Raw genomic sequence first — 16,665 nt, 5'->3', positions numbered from 1 at the left:
TACAGTTAGTACTAGCATGTATATGTCAACAGGCTATGAGAATTAGCCCACATTCCGCAGACAGCTCCTGCCCCATACACCCCAGCACACCCCCTGGACACAGACAGAGGTTCAGAGATAACATACAGTATTTACATTTACATACTTACAGATGGTCTGAGACTATGCACATTATGCATCTGTACAGCCGCAGTCAGTTGCAGTAAGTCTGTCTCAGAGCGAGAACAGAGAATGTGTAAACACTCCCAAGTCAGTGATACAACCACATACAAATATTTATCATCCATTACAGTGTTCAAACATTTGAGCACACATGTGAGCACACACACACACACACACACACACACACACACACACACACACACACAGACACACACACACACATCCTTGTACTATCCTTGTGGGGACCCAAAAATATTTTCCCATTCAAAATCCTATTTTCCCTAACCCCTAACCCTAACTCTTAACCTAACCCTAACCTTAACCCTAACCCTAACCTTAAACACAAAACCCTAAAACTAAACCTTACCCTAACTCCTAACCCCTAACCCTAACCCTAAATGTAACCCTAACCCTAAACCTAACCCCTAAGCCTAAAATAGCCCTTTTCCTTGTGGGGACTGTCCCCACTTATCTGAATTTTCCTTGTTTTACTATCCTTGTGAGGACTTCTGGTCCCCACAAGGAGGGTAAAACCAAACCACACACACACACGGTGGAGTGAGTGCTGAGGCACCAGTAGGAACTCACCAGCTAAGTCCAAGCTGCCATCTGCCCACAATGTTTTTCCTGTTTTCTCTCTCTCCCTGAAATCTCTGTAGGCTCACTCTCCTCTGGTCCGACACACACTAACACTAATCACAGGGGTCCACTTTAGTCCAGCAGCATGTCCTTAGAGCCACAAGGTTGTTGTGAGAGAAGCCTGGATGGATTTAATACAGTAGTGGTGAGGTTCTTCAGTCGGTCAGTCAGTCAGGCTGCATGCCTCTCCTACTCCAGGCTCTCACTCTCTCTGACTCACTCTGCCCAAGCTTCCACCACGCTGCCCCTCTCTCTCTCTCTCTCTCTCTCTCTCCTCCCTCTCTCTCTCCTCCTTCTCCTTCCCCCACTCCGCAAACACACTGTCCTAGCCCCAAAAATGTGCTCCTGTCCTCCTCCTCTCTCTCTCCCCTCGTCCTGATCCCTCTCTCCCATTCAGCAGAGCGCTGGTGAACAATGCCCCCACTGCCGCTACTCTCAAAGGAGGGGAGAAGCCGTTTTCAGCCGGCAATAATGCATACCCACTGTCACCATGGAAACGAATGAAGGCCGGGTGGGGGGAAAAGAGTGAAAGGAGGGGGAGAGGGAGGGGGAGCAAGAAAGAGAGAGTGTGTAGGAGAGAGAGAGAATAAGACGAAAGGAGTGGTTGAATGAAAGATGGGGGAAGTGTGTGAGCGTATGTATGTGAGTGAGTGAGCGTTCGGGGGAAGGTTTGGGGGGAGTGATAGGTTTAGGTGGTGATGATATACAGTACAGATAGTAACTTGAGTGTAGGCTTTTTTCTCTTCATATTATGATATATTTTAAAAAGGAAATCATAAATTATAACTGCATAAATTCCATACCCCCAGCGATCTAGTTACTCCACAGCGGATCTCCAGAGTCTAGGGTGTAGCATCCCCGAGTGACTTCAACCAGAAGGAGAAAGCTGGCAGGATGATGCGTCCAAGCTGCTTACAGCCTTCTTCATATGCACATACTATTATCCCTCTTTTTTCTCCCCTCCTCCCTCCCTCCATCCCCCCCCTACCAAGTCTCTGTCAGGGTGACGGGTGAGGGGCTCGTCTGAAAGAAGCGGGTGCGGGTGACATCGCCCGACACCCGCACAGAACCCGCCATGAATAGTTGTGATTTCCATGGAAACCGTGTCGAAATAATCACTGTTCCTAAGTCATTACATCGAATTAGAGGAGAGGAGGAGTAGGGTATAGGTGAAATTTAGTCAAGAGACGCACGTGATGTGAAATTGAGCACATTTAGGAAAGAGAGTCAAAAGCTAGTTAGAAAGTGTGAGAGCTTGTTGATTTTGTGTTGAACCTGCCTTTGCCTTTCTAGGCTGTAAATGAACTGTGGTATAGGGAGCTCACCTGTATTAATTCACATACCTCACCACCTACTGTATTGCTGCTGTCTGAAACATGGTGATTGATATTATCATAGCTTGAATTATGGCTCCTACTGGAGTTGTGGATCAGCTGCTCTTCTCCATAGTAATAAAGCAGGGTACTGAACCCAACACAACTAGTCAGGTAAAACCTGAGGAGAAACACAAGAAGGGCAGCAGACCTAAAAAATACACTTTAGTTCAGATAGAGTTCTATTTAAGCGAAGATAGCAGGGGAGCGACATGGAAAGGATTGGTTAAGAGCCACTCTTCCTCTTTACACAGAAGGGAAGAATTTGGAACACTGTGAAACAGAAAGGAATTCAAAAACTTCCCATCATTCTGCTAACTCCCTTTAGCTCATGCAACACTGGAGAACAGGGGCAGTGTGTGTGTGTGTGTGCGCATGTGTGGGTGTGTGTGCGTTTGTGGGTGTGTGCGTGTGTGGGTGTGTGTGCGTGTGTGTGTGCGTGTTTGTGCGCATGTGTCTTGGGAAAGTAGGGCTGAGCTAAGTTGTCAACTCTCCCTATCAGTGTGACCTCTTTCCTTACGTCCTACCACACTAGGCCATTCTCATCAACTTAACTGCAATCTACTGTGCTCTACTCTCGGCCCATCTACAAATTTAGTCAGATTCCTTATATCTCACAGTGCAGTGTAGGGGTTCATTCTGATCCAAGTCATCGACATGCACACACACACTGACGGATGCACACACACGTACACACACAAATACACACACACACACACACACACGCACACACACACACACACACACACACACACACACACACACACACACACACACACACACACACACACACACACACACACACACACACACACACACACACACACACACACACACACACACACACACATGCATGAAATAGTACTAGTCTTGACCCAAAAGTGATCAAATAACACTAGAACACTTGCATAAACACAGATACAGATGGAAGACACAACTTGGAGATTATTTTCTAATTTGAGGAAAGATTATATTCCTTTGGCAAGGTCTAACACTGTGGAAAAAGTCAAGGTCGGCTAACGTGACTGTATGTGTGTGTGTATGCATGCGTGAGCTGGAGAAACTGATGTCCTGAAAGAGTGAACCAGAAATCCTGCAGCAAACCAACCCCCAATACAACATGACTAACTTCTACCCCCCCCTCCCCACACACACTCACACACACTTTCCACTGTATTCACACAAATCCCCCCTCACCCACTCACATGCAGACAAAAACATTTAAACAACACTTCCTTCGAGATCCTGCCATAGTTCTGCCAAAGCCTTCAAAGACTGTCTATGTCTATTTGCCCCCACCCCCTCCCCCCCGCCCACACACACACACACTACTTACTGCCTTTCCATACCCACTCAGGACATAACCTAGTAACAGAGACAGGGGACCTGATACTGAATACTGAAGATAGATAAATAACTTTTTTAAATAGCTCATATAAATCAATGAGCTGTCGCTATGACAGCACACTTGGTTGGGCTGCCTGTCTCTGGGTGAGCTCAGTGCACCCTGCAGATGTGAGCCGGAAGGAGGACACTGGGCCGTCGTCATGGAGACCATGCTTACATCCCACATGAGGTTGACAGAACTCCAGAATTTTTCCAAACCCCTTCCAAAAGTTGAGACACAGACACACACACAGCCGGGGAGGCAGGGCACGCACAGATACACACAAACAAACGAATGCCCACATGCACACTCACACGTGCAAGTACAAATACACAAAAGCGAATGCAGAACGCAAATGCATGTGCACCCGCACACACACAAACACACATTTTTGCCTTTTCTGTGAGGACAGACATAGAGTGCGTTTACACGCACACCACCCTTAGCGGCATTGGCAGAAAGCGGATATTTCTGGTTTTCAGGGATACAGTATTTTCAACCTAACTTCCGTTTAAGTAAAGTTTAACGGAAGTGGGGACTCTGCTCAGACGTCATTCTATGCCTGCTACGTTAGGTTACATGCACACTAATAATTCGATATTGAACTGATTATGGCAGTATGCCGAGTATGGCATTAGTCATGTAAACACCTTACTCTGTTTATGTTAATCTGCGTAAGGTCATAATTGATGTAATCTTTCGAATTATTGGGACATGTAAACGGTTTAGTCTGAGTTATTATTGTAATGAAACAGGCAGGGAGCAGGTCTCGAACCCTCAACCTTCTAGCCCGAAGTCCAGCGCGCCATCGACTGTGCCCCAAAAGCATGCTCGCGTGGCAGAGTCGATATCCACGCTTATAAACCCAGGGTCGTTACACAACTCCCTCCTTTCAAAGTGCGTGTCCCCGCGCTAGCCTACAACTCAACGTCTTACAGGAACGCGCTCACCGGCCAAGCACACGCACATTCGTGGATGCAAGGTCAGATCACCTCTGACACCAATGTAATGAAACAGGCAGGGAGCAGGTCTCAAACCCTCAACCTTCTAGCCCAAAGTCCAGTGCGCCATCGACTGTGCCCCAAAAGCATGCTCGCGTGGCAGAGTCGATATCCACGCTTATAAACCCAGGGTCGTTACATTATATTTGATGTGCCAGCACCAGCAGCGCAAGCCTCCCTCTTATGCGCGAGTGAAGTCGTTTCGGAAAATCTTATAAATAGTTTTCACATACAAACTTTATAAGTCTGAACTCAAACAGGATTATTATGGAAACCGTACTTCTTGCAAAGCATGTCAACATTTAAATCAAACTATTATATTAATCTGACTATTCACAATAATCGTATTATTGTGTGCATGTAACAATACTCAGTGTTTCAGTGAACACAGGCTTATCTCTGAAGGCCTGTGTGTGTGAATCTCGTCAATGTCAGAGACACAACATGCTGCCTGGCTTCTGTTCTGTATGGGGGGAGAGGTTGAGGAAGGACACTGGCATCGCAGCAGGAGGCCCCTCTACACCCAGCTACTAAGACACACACTCTTCATATACACTAACCATCAGAGAGATTCTGGTCTACTTCTAGAGCTCTTCATAATGCCATTAACTGAGTGTTTGGGAATTACAATTACAAAACAAATAGGTGGAACGTTCAAGGCTTTGCCCAAGTGTGTACACCAAATTAAAAAGGGTCTCCAGACGATCAAATACCCTGAATGTCCACATATTGACACCGACAATCACCTTTACTTAGCTCCTCAAATATTCAGTAGCTCAAATCACAATGGGGTTTAAAACCCTCTGATGTGTCCATCTCCTTCTCTCCTTATTACCAGCCACAGCGTATCTTTAAAGGAGCAAAGTCATTAATATTTTCCCCAGCTGGAGGAGCCTTTCATTTATTATTAATATTAAAACCGATCTGGTGGAGTGAAGAAGAAGCCCTATCTGAATAACAAAGAGGGCAAAGCACTGTAGAATCTCTGTACTCCTCCTGTGTTGTCTGTCAGATACATAGAGAGCTACTAGACCTGCTATCCCACTGAGAGCAGAGGTCAGGCATGTCAGAGTGAACTAGTCTGGAATCTGGTCAACATATACAGTGGGGGAAAAAAGTATTTAGTCAGCCACCAATTGTGCAAGTTCTCCCACTTAAAAAGATGAGAGAGGCCTGTAATTTTCATCATAGGGACACATCAACTATGAAAGAAAAGAAATTCCAGAAAATCACATTGTAGGATTTTTAATGAATTTATTTGCAAATTATGGTGGAAAATAAGTATTTGGTCAATAACAAAAGTTTCTCAATACTTTGTTATATACCCTTTGTTGGCAATGACACAGGTCAAACGTTTTCTGTAAGTCTTCACAAGGTTTTCACACACTGTTGCTGGTATTTTGGCCCATTCCTCCATGCAGATCTCCTCTAGAGCAGTGATGTTTTGGGGCTGTCGCTGGGCAACACGGACTTTCAACTCCCTCCAAAGATTTTCTATGGGGTTGAGATCTGGAGACTGGCTAGGCCACTCCAGGACCTTGAAATGCTTCTACGAAGCCACTCCTTCGTTGCCCGGGCGGTGTGTTTGGGATCATTGTCATGCTGAAAGACCCAGCCACGTTTCATCTTCAATGCCCTTGCTGATGGAAGGAGGTTTTCACTCAAAATCTCACGATACATGGCCCCATTCATTCTTTCCTTTACACGGATCAGTCATCCTGGTCCCTTTGCAGAAAAACAGCCCAAAAGCATGATGTTTCCACCCCCATGCTTCACAGTAGGTATGGTGTTCTTTGGATGCAACTCAGCATTCTTTATCCTCCAAACACGACGAGTTGAGTTTTTACCAAAAAGTTATATTTTGGTTTCATCTGACCATATGACATTCTCCCAATCCTCTTCTGGATCATCCAAATGCACTCTAGCAAACTTCAGACGGGCCTGGACATGTACTGGCTTAAGCAGGGGGACACGTCTGGCACTGCAGGATTTGAGTCCCTGGCGGCGTAGTGTGTTACTGATGGTAGGCTTTGTTACTTTGGTCCCAGCTCTCTGCAGGTCATTCACTAGGTCCCCCCGTGTGGTTCTGGGATTTTTGCTCACCGTTCTTGTGATCATTTTGACCCCACGGGGTGAGATCTTGCGTGGAGCCCCAGATCGAGGGAGATTATCAGTGGTCTTGTATGTCTTCCATTTCCTAATAATTGCTCCCACAGTTGATTTCTTCAAACCAAGCTGCTTACCTATTGCAGATTCAGTCTTCCCAGCCTGGTGCAGGTCTACAATTTTGTTTCTGGTGTCCTTTGACAGCTCTTTGGTCTTGGCCATAGTGGAGTTTGGAGTGTGACTGTTTGAGGTTGTGGACAGGTGTCTTTATACTGATAACAAGTTCAAACAGGTGCCATTAATACAGGTAACGAGTGGAGGACAGAGGAGCCTCTTAAAGAAGAAGTTACAGGTCTGTGAGAGCCAGAAATCTTGCTTGTTTGTAGGTGACCAAATACTTATTTTCCACCATAATTTGCAAATAAATTCATTAAAAATCCTACAATGTGATTTCCTGGATTTTTTTTCCTCAATTTGTCTGTCATAGTTGACGTGTACCTATGATGAAAATTACAGGCCTCTCTCATCTTTTTAAGTGGGAGAACTTGCACAATTGGTGGCTGACTAAATACTTTTTTCCCCACTGTATGTATGTTTGTCATGCTGTTTGAGGTTGACTGGCCCATGGACTGAGAGACAGAGAGACAGCGAGAGAGAGAGAGAGAGATTGAGACTGAGATAGAGACGGAGACCCCCTCATCACCCCCCTGAACCCGTCCCGTGACCCCTGTACCCTGTGGCATGGAACACACTGTTCCCTGAACATGGACTCAGTCATATGAGTTCTTTTTATCCATCTAAAATAAGACTACTACAAGTTGATAGTGTTTTTACGGCTGTTTGTCCCAAAAGAGTACAGTTTGTATTGACTTGACTGCTATGTGGGTATCGATTAACTTGAACTTGAGAGAGAAGACTTAGAAGTGCTGTAGATAAGTTAATTCAGTGTGACTGCTTCATGACAGGAAGCTCAACACCAAGCAGCTCCCAGGCCAAGATGGATAGAGATATGGCAAGGGAGATACGATATAACTAACTAGATTTACATTAGCTTCATCGGGCACTTTACTCAATCATCCTACTGTAATAGACTGAGAGATAGCAGGCAAAAGCTACATGATTGTTATTGGGATCAGATAAGGCTAGAGGCCAGAGATGTGTCCTCTGTGCAGTGAGGAGATTGGATGACACCAAATCAAATAATGCACAGCTGGTATTTCAGAGCTCTGCAGTTTTTACATTAGGGTAAAGAGAGCAGAACGGAAGGGTACCTCATCAATATCATTAATCTAGGCATATCACAGTCTATTTTCAGTTGGACAGAGAGTAATAGGTGTGATATCCAGCTCCTTTTTAGCTGCTCCCTTTGTGCCAGAGAATGTGTGAGAAACTGTGGGATGTTCTGTTTGAAAGCCCATAGCTTTGTCCTGATCCATTAGAGAAGGTGTGATATTATATAAAGTGTGTCTGTGCACACTGTCTATTTTCTGCCTCTAGTAAAGGTGAGATATTTTGTGTATTGCCGAGCTTGTTAGAATCTGTGTTGCTGTGTTTCTGTACCCAGTACACTGTGTGTGATTGTATTTGTCTTTGCAAGTTGTGTAAAGATATGTTCCTGTGTGATGTGAATAAAGGGGTGATGTTGTGTGTGCATTGCATGGTGCTATTGTTAAAAGTGTGATTGTGTGTGTGTGTAATGAGCCGGGTCCTTGTGGGGTTTGGTCATCTGACGAGCTGCAGCCACATCTCTCATCTCCCCACCAAGCCCAGATGGCCTGTGATTACACATGGCTCAGCAGAGATGAACAGAGGGAGAGGGAGAGAGAGGGAAAGAGAGCGAGAGAGGAGGAAAAGAGAGAGAGAGAGAGAGAGAGAGAGAGAGAGAGAGAGAGAGAGAGAGAGAGAGAGAGAGAGAGAGAGAGAGAGAGAGAGAGAGAGAGAGGTTGTGGCAGTAGGATGCTGCAGGGTAGGACACCTGGCATAGAGCAGGTATCAGGACTGACCAACTGTGTTTCAACGGAAGGTGACACACACAGACTCCTTCATTCCCTCATCCTTTTCCCTAACTAACTACCACAACCTTATTCTAACACAGGATCACCAGGCAGTCCAAAAACCCCACCCAGCAAAACAAGCTAAAAGTGCATTATCATAATATTCACAATTTCACAGTATTATTCCAACTTCAGTGTGGAAAGATCTATAAAACACAGAAAAATCATGTTTTAGACTGCACTGCCCCTTTAAATATAAAGTTACATTCCAAGTGAAAGTCTCTGCAGACTCAGTTTATAGAGACAAATGTATGTGTGGTTTAATACAAAGACTTATACAATAGTAGAGATTTACACGTTTTATAAATGAAAATGTACAGTGTATATAACTAGAGAGCTTTCCCATAATATAGCGCTATACAAACACACATTGATTCACAGGAGGCATGACAGACATGTTTACTTGTTCATATCACTCAACAGCATCAGGATCTACAAATAACTAGAGAACAATGAAAAGGTTGGGTAAGAATGTAAACCATCCAGAGAGCCGTACTACCTGGCTCTCAAACAGTCACGCACTGAAACCAAGAGTACCGCTTGGCTCCTATTTCTGTCGTTGCATAAGGTATGACAGTGACGCAAACTCGCGGTGAAACTGTCATTTAGAAATGTACGCCCACTGGCTAATTACAGTAAGAAGGTTTGTTGTCAATGTGAATAGTTCACCTCTGAGTGCGTTGCTGGCACGTCCTTGGTACGTCCTGGCTGTCAAAATAGTTGTTGTGTTGTTATTATTATTACTAGAAACAGTAACAACACAGACCAGACATATGCTACCGCAGAGGGGCCATGTTAGCTGGAGGGCAGATTGGATTGTGCGTATGTTCTCTATAATGAGCCCAATCATTCAGCTGTGTCGTGCTCCACATTGATAGATGGCAGCTGAAGAGGGTACATGTGTTTCATATTTCAGACGTACTTTACTGAGGTAATTAATTACAAGCATTTACCTGCAGGCATATTGAACAGCGGAGATAGGATAGAAGCCCTGCAGGCTCTCAGAATCTCTTATCTCTCACTCACACACACACACTCACACACACACACATACACACACAGAGACACACACACACACACACACACACACACACACACACACATACACAGACACACATACACAGACACACACACACACACACACACACACACATACACACACACACACACACACACACACACACACACACACATACACACACACACACACAGAGAGAGAGACACACACACACACCAGTGTGCCTGACATGTGTTGTTGGTTTTTATAACATTTTGACCGGACAGGATTGTTGTTTATCTAATGAAGCACTTGTTAGTGAATTAGTGGCTCAATGAGAATCTAAAAGCTGAAGTACAATAACTGGAGGAGGAAATGAATGGACAAAGGGCAGAGTGACAGGATCCATCTGTATGGGATGTAGCCCTCATCCCCTCATTAAGGCCTGGGAGTTGTAGTGTTCCTGTGATGACAGCTGGAGTTGTCAAGGTGTGGTGGTTTAGTAGTGAGGGAAGTGGACACCAGACCAAAGGGTTCCCGGTTCAAATCCCACTGAGACACTGTGGATGCACCACACAGGATGGTGGATAAACATGGTGGATTGCTTCACAGCTCCAGTTTGGAAATGAGTGGTATGATATAACAGTATAACATGTGGAAAAAGTGCAAGTGATCTTCGAGAGCTAGAGAGTCCAAGACTGACCCCTAAAAGGGGATATATCCAGTATCACAAAATCATTACTGTCTGAGGTGAAAGAGGATCGAAGAAGAGAGTGACATGATGATATATGGCTCAAAGTATGTGCTGACTATAGGATGGGGAGAATCAGTCTGCTGCTGTCACAGTGACCTTCAGAGTGAAACACCTTGACGACAGCCAGAACCAGCTGAGCTCAATCTGGACACACTCAAACGCCAGAGGACCCCCAACTCCGGATGAGGCGAGAGTCAGTGAGCACAGAGCATTCTAACAGGCTCATCAGCAAGGCCAGATTATCGAATCACAGTGTAAAATGTCAGGTCGTAATTTCTCCTACCTTAAAAGTCAAGGTGAATCAGGAGATATCTACAGCCCTCAATCCCAAAGAAATATAGAAAAAGGGCTTTTCTCATTAATGTTGAGGTAGGCAGAGCAACATTTGTAGTAGGCAAGATTTGGTGAATAGAGTCCAAAGAGACCATTGGAATCTATAATAAAGGTTATGCCATGCAGCCAATTCATGATTTCTTAAAACCCCATGTAAATTGATAGCAATTCCTTCCCGTAATTAAATGCCATGGTGTATTCAGCACTGGCTCAGAGTGGTCATGGCCTGTAGACTGTTTCTTCTCCTGTCAAGGCAGGGTTTGTGATAATGAAAAAAGGCACCATTCAGGCTGTGTTGTAGTGGCCTCTAGTGGTCAAACTGGAGCAGTACAGGCAGAGATATCACAGTAAAACAGTACCAGCACCTGTAGCTCCTACTGTATGTGAAAACTAATGCATGACTCCCCTTCCTATTATTACAAAACAATTCATATATGTCATTTATATATGTCTAAAATTAGCATTTAAAATAACCCCAACTATGAAGAGCATGATCAATTGTATAAGAGTGTCTGCTAAATGACTCAAATGTAAATGTAAGTTATTGAGCAAGTGAGCATGTGAAGGAGAGAACTGGGTAGAAGGTGAAAGAAAGAAAAGGTGAGAAGTTGAAACTGGAAAGAAAAGGTGGATCACACGGCTTTATCCTTCCCTTGGAGTCAGACAGACAGTCAGACAGACCAAATCAAATGACATTATATTCGTCACAGGCTTCGTAAACAACAGGTGTAGACCAACAGTGAAATGCTTACTTACCAGCAGTCATAACTCACGTCAGACAACACAGCAAAAAATAACAATGTCTGCAATTCACTTAATTTAATCAAATTCTTGAGCTCTTCAAATTCAGACTGCTCATTAACAATCCATAGACAATATAGGGGAGGAAAGATAAACAGACAGACTATATGGAGTTATATCACAAAGCCATAGAGACAGTTAATAATTTCCATAAGTACAACTGTAACAATGAACTAGTGTTAACAACTGTTTACTGTAGAGCAGGATTCCCCAACTGGCGGCACGCAGGCATATTTTGGCCCACGGGTGATTTTATTTGGCCCACCAAGTGTTTTTTTTCTTTGTTATTTATTTCATTTTTGTACATAAAAGACTATAAAAACACCAGCAAATCAGCTCCAAGTTACAGTATTTTAATTTTGGAAATCTGTTCCAAAGTATTCCACGCATAATAGAAAGATATATGTGATCGTATACAAATGTATGCAAGGTCTGATTGTAATCTAATGGCGCCGGAGGAGATGGCTGCCTTTTTACGGGCTCCTAACCAATTGTGCTATTATGTGTGTTTTTTTGCGTTATTTGTAACTTATTTTGTACATTATGTTTCTGCCACTGTCTCTTACGACCGAAAATAGCTTCTGGATATCAGGACAGCGATTACTCACCTCGTACTGGATGAACATCTTTTCTTCAACGAGTCGGACGTGAAGGATTTACTTCAGACACCCGACAAGGCCCAAATCCCCGTTATTCGCAGGAGAAAGAGACGGAGATATCGGGGACATAGGTCGGGGTGCCTTGTAACGATCCGACGGTGAGTGGGGTAATCTGCCTCTTCCATCAGTCCTATTAGCCAACATACAATCATTGGATAACAAAATTGACGAGCTACGATCACGAATATCCTACCAACGGGACATTAAAAACGTTAATATCTTATGTTTCACCGAGTCGTGGCTGAACGACGACATGGATAACATACAACTGGCGGGGTTTACGCTGCATCGGCAAGATAGAACAACGGCCTCCAGTAAGACAAGGGGTGGCGGTCTGTGTATATTTGTAAACAACAGCTGGTGCACGAAATCTAATATTAAGGAAGTCTTGAGGTTTTGCTCGTCTGAGGTAGAGTATCTCATGATAAGCTGTAGACCACACTATTTACCAAGAGAGTTTTAATCTATATTTTTCATAGCTGTCTATTTACCACCACAAACCGATGCTGGCACTAAGACCGCACTCAATGAGCTGTATTAGGCCATAAGCAAACAGGAAAACGCTCATCCAGAGGTGGCGCTCCTAGTGGCCAGGGACTTTAATGCAGGGAAACTTAAATCCGTTTTACCTAATTTCTACCAGCATGTTAAATGTGCAACCAGAGGAAAAAAAACTCTAGACCACCTTTACTCCACACACAGAGACACGTACAAAGCTCTCCCACGCACTCCATTTGGCAAATCTGACCATAATTATATCCTCCTGATTCCTGCTTACAAGCTAAAACTAAAGCAGGAAGCACCAGTGACTCAGTCAATAAAGAAGTGGTCAGATGATGCAGATGCTAAGCTACAGGAATGTTTTGCTAGCACAGACTGGAATATGTTCCGGGATTCTTTCGATGGCATTGAGGAGTACACCACATCAGTCACTGGCCATCAATAAGTGCATCGATGACGTCGTCCCCACAGTGACTGTACGTACATACCCCAACCAGAAGCCATGGATTACAGGCAACATCTGCACTAAGCTAAAGGGTAGAGCTGCCGCTTTTAAGGAGCGGGACTCTAACCCGGAAACTTATAAGAAATCCCGCTATGCCCTCCGACGAACCAACAAACAGGCAAAGCATCAATACAGGACTAAGATTGAATCGTACTACACCGGCTCCGACGCTCGTCGGATGTGGCAGGGCTTGCAAACTATTACAGACTACAAAGGGAAGCACAGCCGCGAGCTCCCCGATGACACAAGCCTAGCAGACGAGCTAAATCACTTCTATGCTCGCTTCGAGGCAAGCAACACTGAAGCATGCATGAGAGCATCAGCTGTTCCGGACGACTGTGTGATCACGCTCTCTGTAGCCGATGTGAGAAAGACCTTTAAACAGGTCAACATTCACTCCGAGCATGCGCTGACCAACTGGCAAGTGTCTTCACTGACATTTTCAACCTGTCCCTGACTGTAATACCAACATGTTTCAAGCAGACCACCATAGTCCCTGTGCCCAAGAACACTAAGGTAACCTGCCTAAATGACTACAGACCCGCAGCACTCACGTCTGTAGCCATGAAGTGCTTTGAAAGGCCGGTTATGGCTCACATCAACACCATTATCCCAGAAACCCTAGACCCACTCTAATTTGCATACCGCCCCAACAGATCCGCAGATGATGCAATCTCTATTGCACTCCACACTGCCCTTTCACACCTGGACAAAAGGAACACCTATGTCAGAATGCTATTCATCGACTACAGCTCAGCATTCAACACCATAGTGCCCTCAAAGCTCATCACTAAGCTAAGGACCCTGGGACTAAACACCTCCCTCTGCAACTGGATCCTGGACTTCCTGATGGACCACCCCCAGGTGGTAAGAGTAGGTAACAACACATCTGCCACGCTGATCCTCAACACGGGGGCCCCTCAGGGGTGCGTGCTCAGTCCCCTCCTGTACTCGCTGTTCACCCATGACTGCATGGCCAGGCACGACTCCAACACATGTGGTGCCAGGATAACAACCTCTCCCTCAACGTGATCAAGACAAAGGAGATGATTGTGGACTACAGGAAAAGAAGGACCGAGCACGCCCCCATTCTCATCGACGGGGCTGTAGTCGAGCAGGTTGTGAGCTTCAAGTTCCTTGGTGTCCACATCACCAACAAACTATCATGATACAAACACACCAAGACAGTCGTGAAGAGAGTAGGACAAAGCCTATTCCCCCTCTGGAGACTGAAAAGATGGGTCCTCAGATCCTCAAAATATTATACAGCTGCACCATCGAGAGCATCCTGACTGGTTGCATCACTGCCTGGTATGGCAACTGCTCGGCCTCCAACCACAAGGCACTACAGAGGGTAGTCCGTACGGCCCAGTACATCACTGGGGCCAAGCTTCCTGCCATCCAGGACCTCTATACCAGGCGGTGTCAGAGGAAGGCCCTACAAATTGTCAAAGACTCCAGCCACCCTAGTCATAGACTGTTCTTTCTGCTACCGCACGGAAAGTGTTACCGGAGCGCCAAGTCTAGGTCCAAAAGGCTTCTTAACAGCTTCTACCCCCATAAGACTCCTGAACAGCTAATCAAATGGCTACCCCCCCACCCCCTCTTTTACGCTGCTGCTATTCTCTGTTTATTATCTATGCATAGTCACTTTAACTATACCTACATGTACATATTACCTCAATTACCTCGACTAACCGGTGTCCCCGCACATTGACTCTGTACCGGTACCCCCTGTATATAACCTCACTACCGTTATTTTTACTGTTATTTTACTGCTTTTATTTTTTAATTATCTATCGTTTACTTAACACTTTTTTTTCTTAAAACTGCATTGTTGGTTATCATTTCACTGTAAGGTCTACACCCGTTGTATTCGGCACGTGACAAATACAATTTGATTTGATTTGATTATGTTTGAGTCAAATATTATATCTGTTTGGGCTTCTTGCAGTCAATTTGCAGTCTACTAATTATATGTAATTATGTGCCGGCCCCCTGACCATCCGCTCAATACATTTTTTTGTTAACAACTGTACATAATTTAGTGGTTCCAAGTGTGGTCTCCACATTCTTCTTTCTTTTTCCTCTTTATGATAAGCCAATAGGGAGCCTACAGGGTTCTTAAGATAACAAGACATTTCATTCATAAAGCCTTGCTCTCAAACACAGCATGACGCTAAGAACCAAAGCTCTGCTGATACCAGCACACACCCTACCCAGCCCTCTCTCCTCTACCCCTTTCATTCTCTCCCCCCTCTTTCTCCTCTCCCCCTTTCTCCTCCCCCCTCTCTCCTCTCAAAGTGAGTTTGTATAATGCCCTGAGAGTGTGCAAACAGTCTAGCTATTTAGTGTGGAGATAAATGGTGACAGGCTTGAACTGGTGCTACAGAGAAGACGAATGTCTTTGGTTTCCAGCAGACTAAAATGACCTGAGGGCTGAGGCCATGGTATTAGCTTAGCTTAGCATAGCACATCAGTATGTATGGAGTGTTTAGCCTAGTTCAATATGTACAAGAATGTAAAGAATGTGTTAAAAGTGTAAGATTTCATTGGCTAGGCTATGTATTTGTGTAGAAGAAGCTTGTTGTGTACAGAGTGAGGAAGAGCAGTATAAGTGGTGGAGAGACAACAGAACCCTGGGCCAGGGCTGAATACACAGAGGGGAGAGCATGAAGGATTCAACACAGACTCTCTTTGTTGGCTGCAATCAGCAGCACTGAGACTACATTTATTACTTGTTTTATGGCCTACATCAGGTGAGCGTGTGTGTGTGTGTGTGTGTGTGTGTGTGTGTGTGTGTGTAGCCTTGTGCATATGATTAAGCGGGTGTGAGAGAGCATGTGTATGTTGTTAGAACACATTGTTCTTGACCTCCACAACAGACTAACACAGGTGCTTCCTCGTCCTCTCTTCCACCCCTGACCGACCAACCGCCTCCTCCCTCTACCCCTCCTCCCTCTCTCTCTCACTCCCTCTCTTCCTCCCTTTACATCTCAGTCCCTACTCTCTCCTCATACTCTTCTCTCCAACCTCCCTGGTTTACACTTTTACATTTTAGTCATTTAGCAGATACTCTTATGCAGAGTGACTTACAGTTAAGGGCATTCATCTTAAGATAGCTAGGTAAGACAACCACATATCACAGTCGTAGTAATACATGTTTTCCTCAATAAAGAAGTTATCAGCAAAGTCAGTGCTAGTAGAAAAGGACAAGTGCAAGTTTGAGATGTCTTATTTAAGATACTCTTTGAACAGGTAGGGTTTCAGACGTTTTCGGAAGATGGGCACGGACTCTGCTGTCCTAGCATTAGGGGGAAGCTTGTTCCACCATTGGCGTGCCAGGACAGAGAAGAGTTTTGACTGGGCTGAGTGGGAGCTGACCTCCCGTAG

General features: G+C 44.8%; 1 protein-coding gene across 2 annotated transcripts in view; it reads right to left on the bottom strand.

Annotated features, from left to right (window-relative positions):
- The window catches only part of LOC121545394 (FYVE, RhoGEF and PH domain-containing protein 3), a 124,236-nt gene that overhangs the window by 73,716 nt on the left and 33,855 nt on the right, over positions 1–16,665 (bottom strand). Inside the window, exon 1 of one of the 2 annotated variants that reach the window (XM_041855888.2) lies at positions 751–803. The exons of the other annotated variant lie outside the window; for it this stretch is intronic. The gene's annotated coding sequence lies outside the window, so the exon portion shown is untranslated. Of the gene's footprint in view, positions 1–750; positions 804–16,665 lie in introns of those variants that run through there. 2 annotated transcript variants of the gene reach the window in all.

This window comes from Coregonus clupeaformis, chromosome 30, assembly GCF_020615455.1.
Source record: "Coregonus clupeaformis isolate EN_2021a chromosome 30, ASM2061545v1, whole genome shotgun sequence".
NCBI classification, from domain to species: Eukaryota; Metazoa; Chordata; class Actinopteri; order Salmoniformes; family Salmonidae; genus Coregonus; species Coregonus clupeaformis.
The sequence above is the reverse complement of the archived record's forward strand: the minus strand, read 5'-3'. Positions and strand labels throughout refer to the sequence as shown.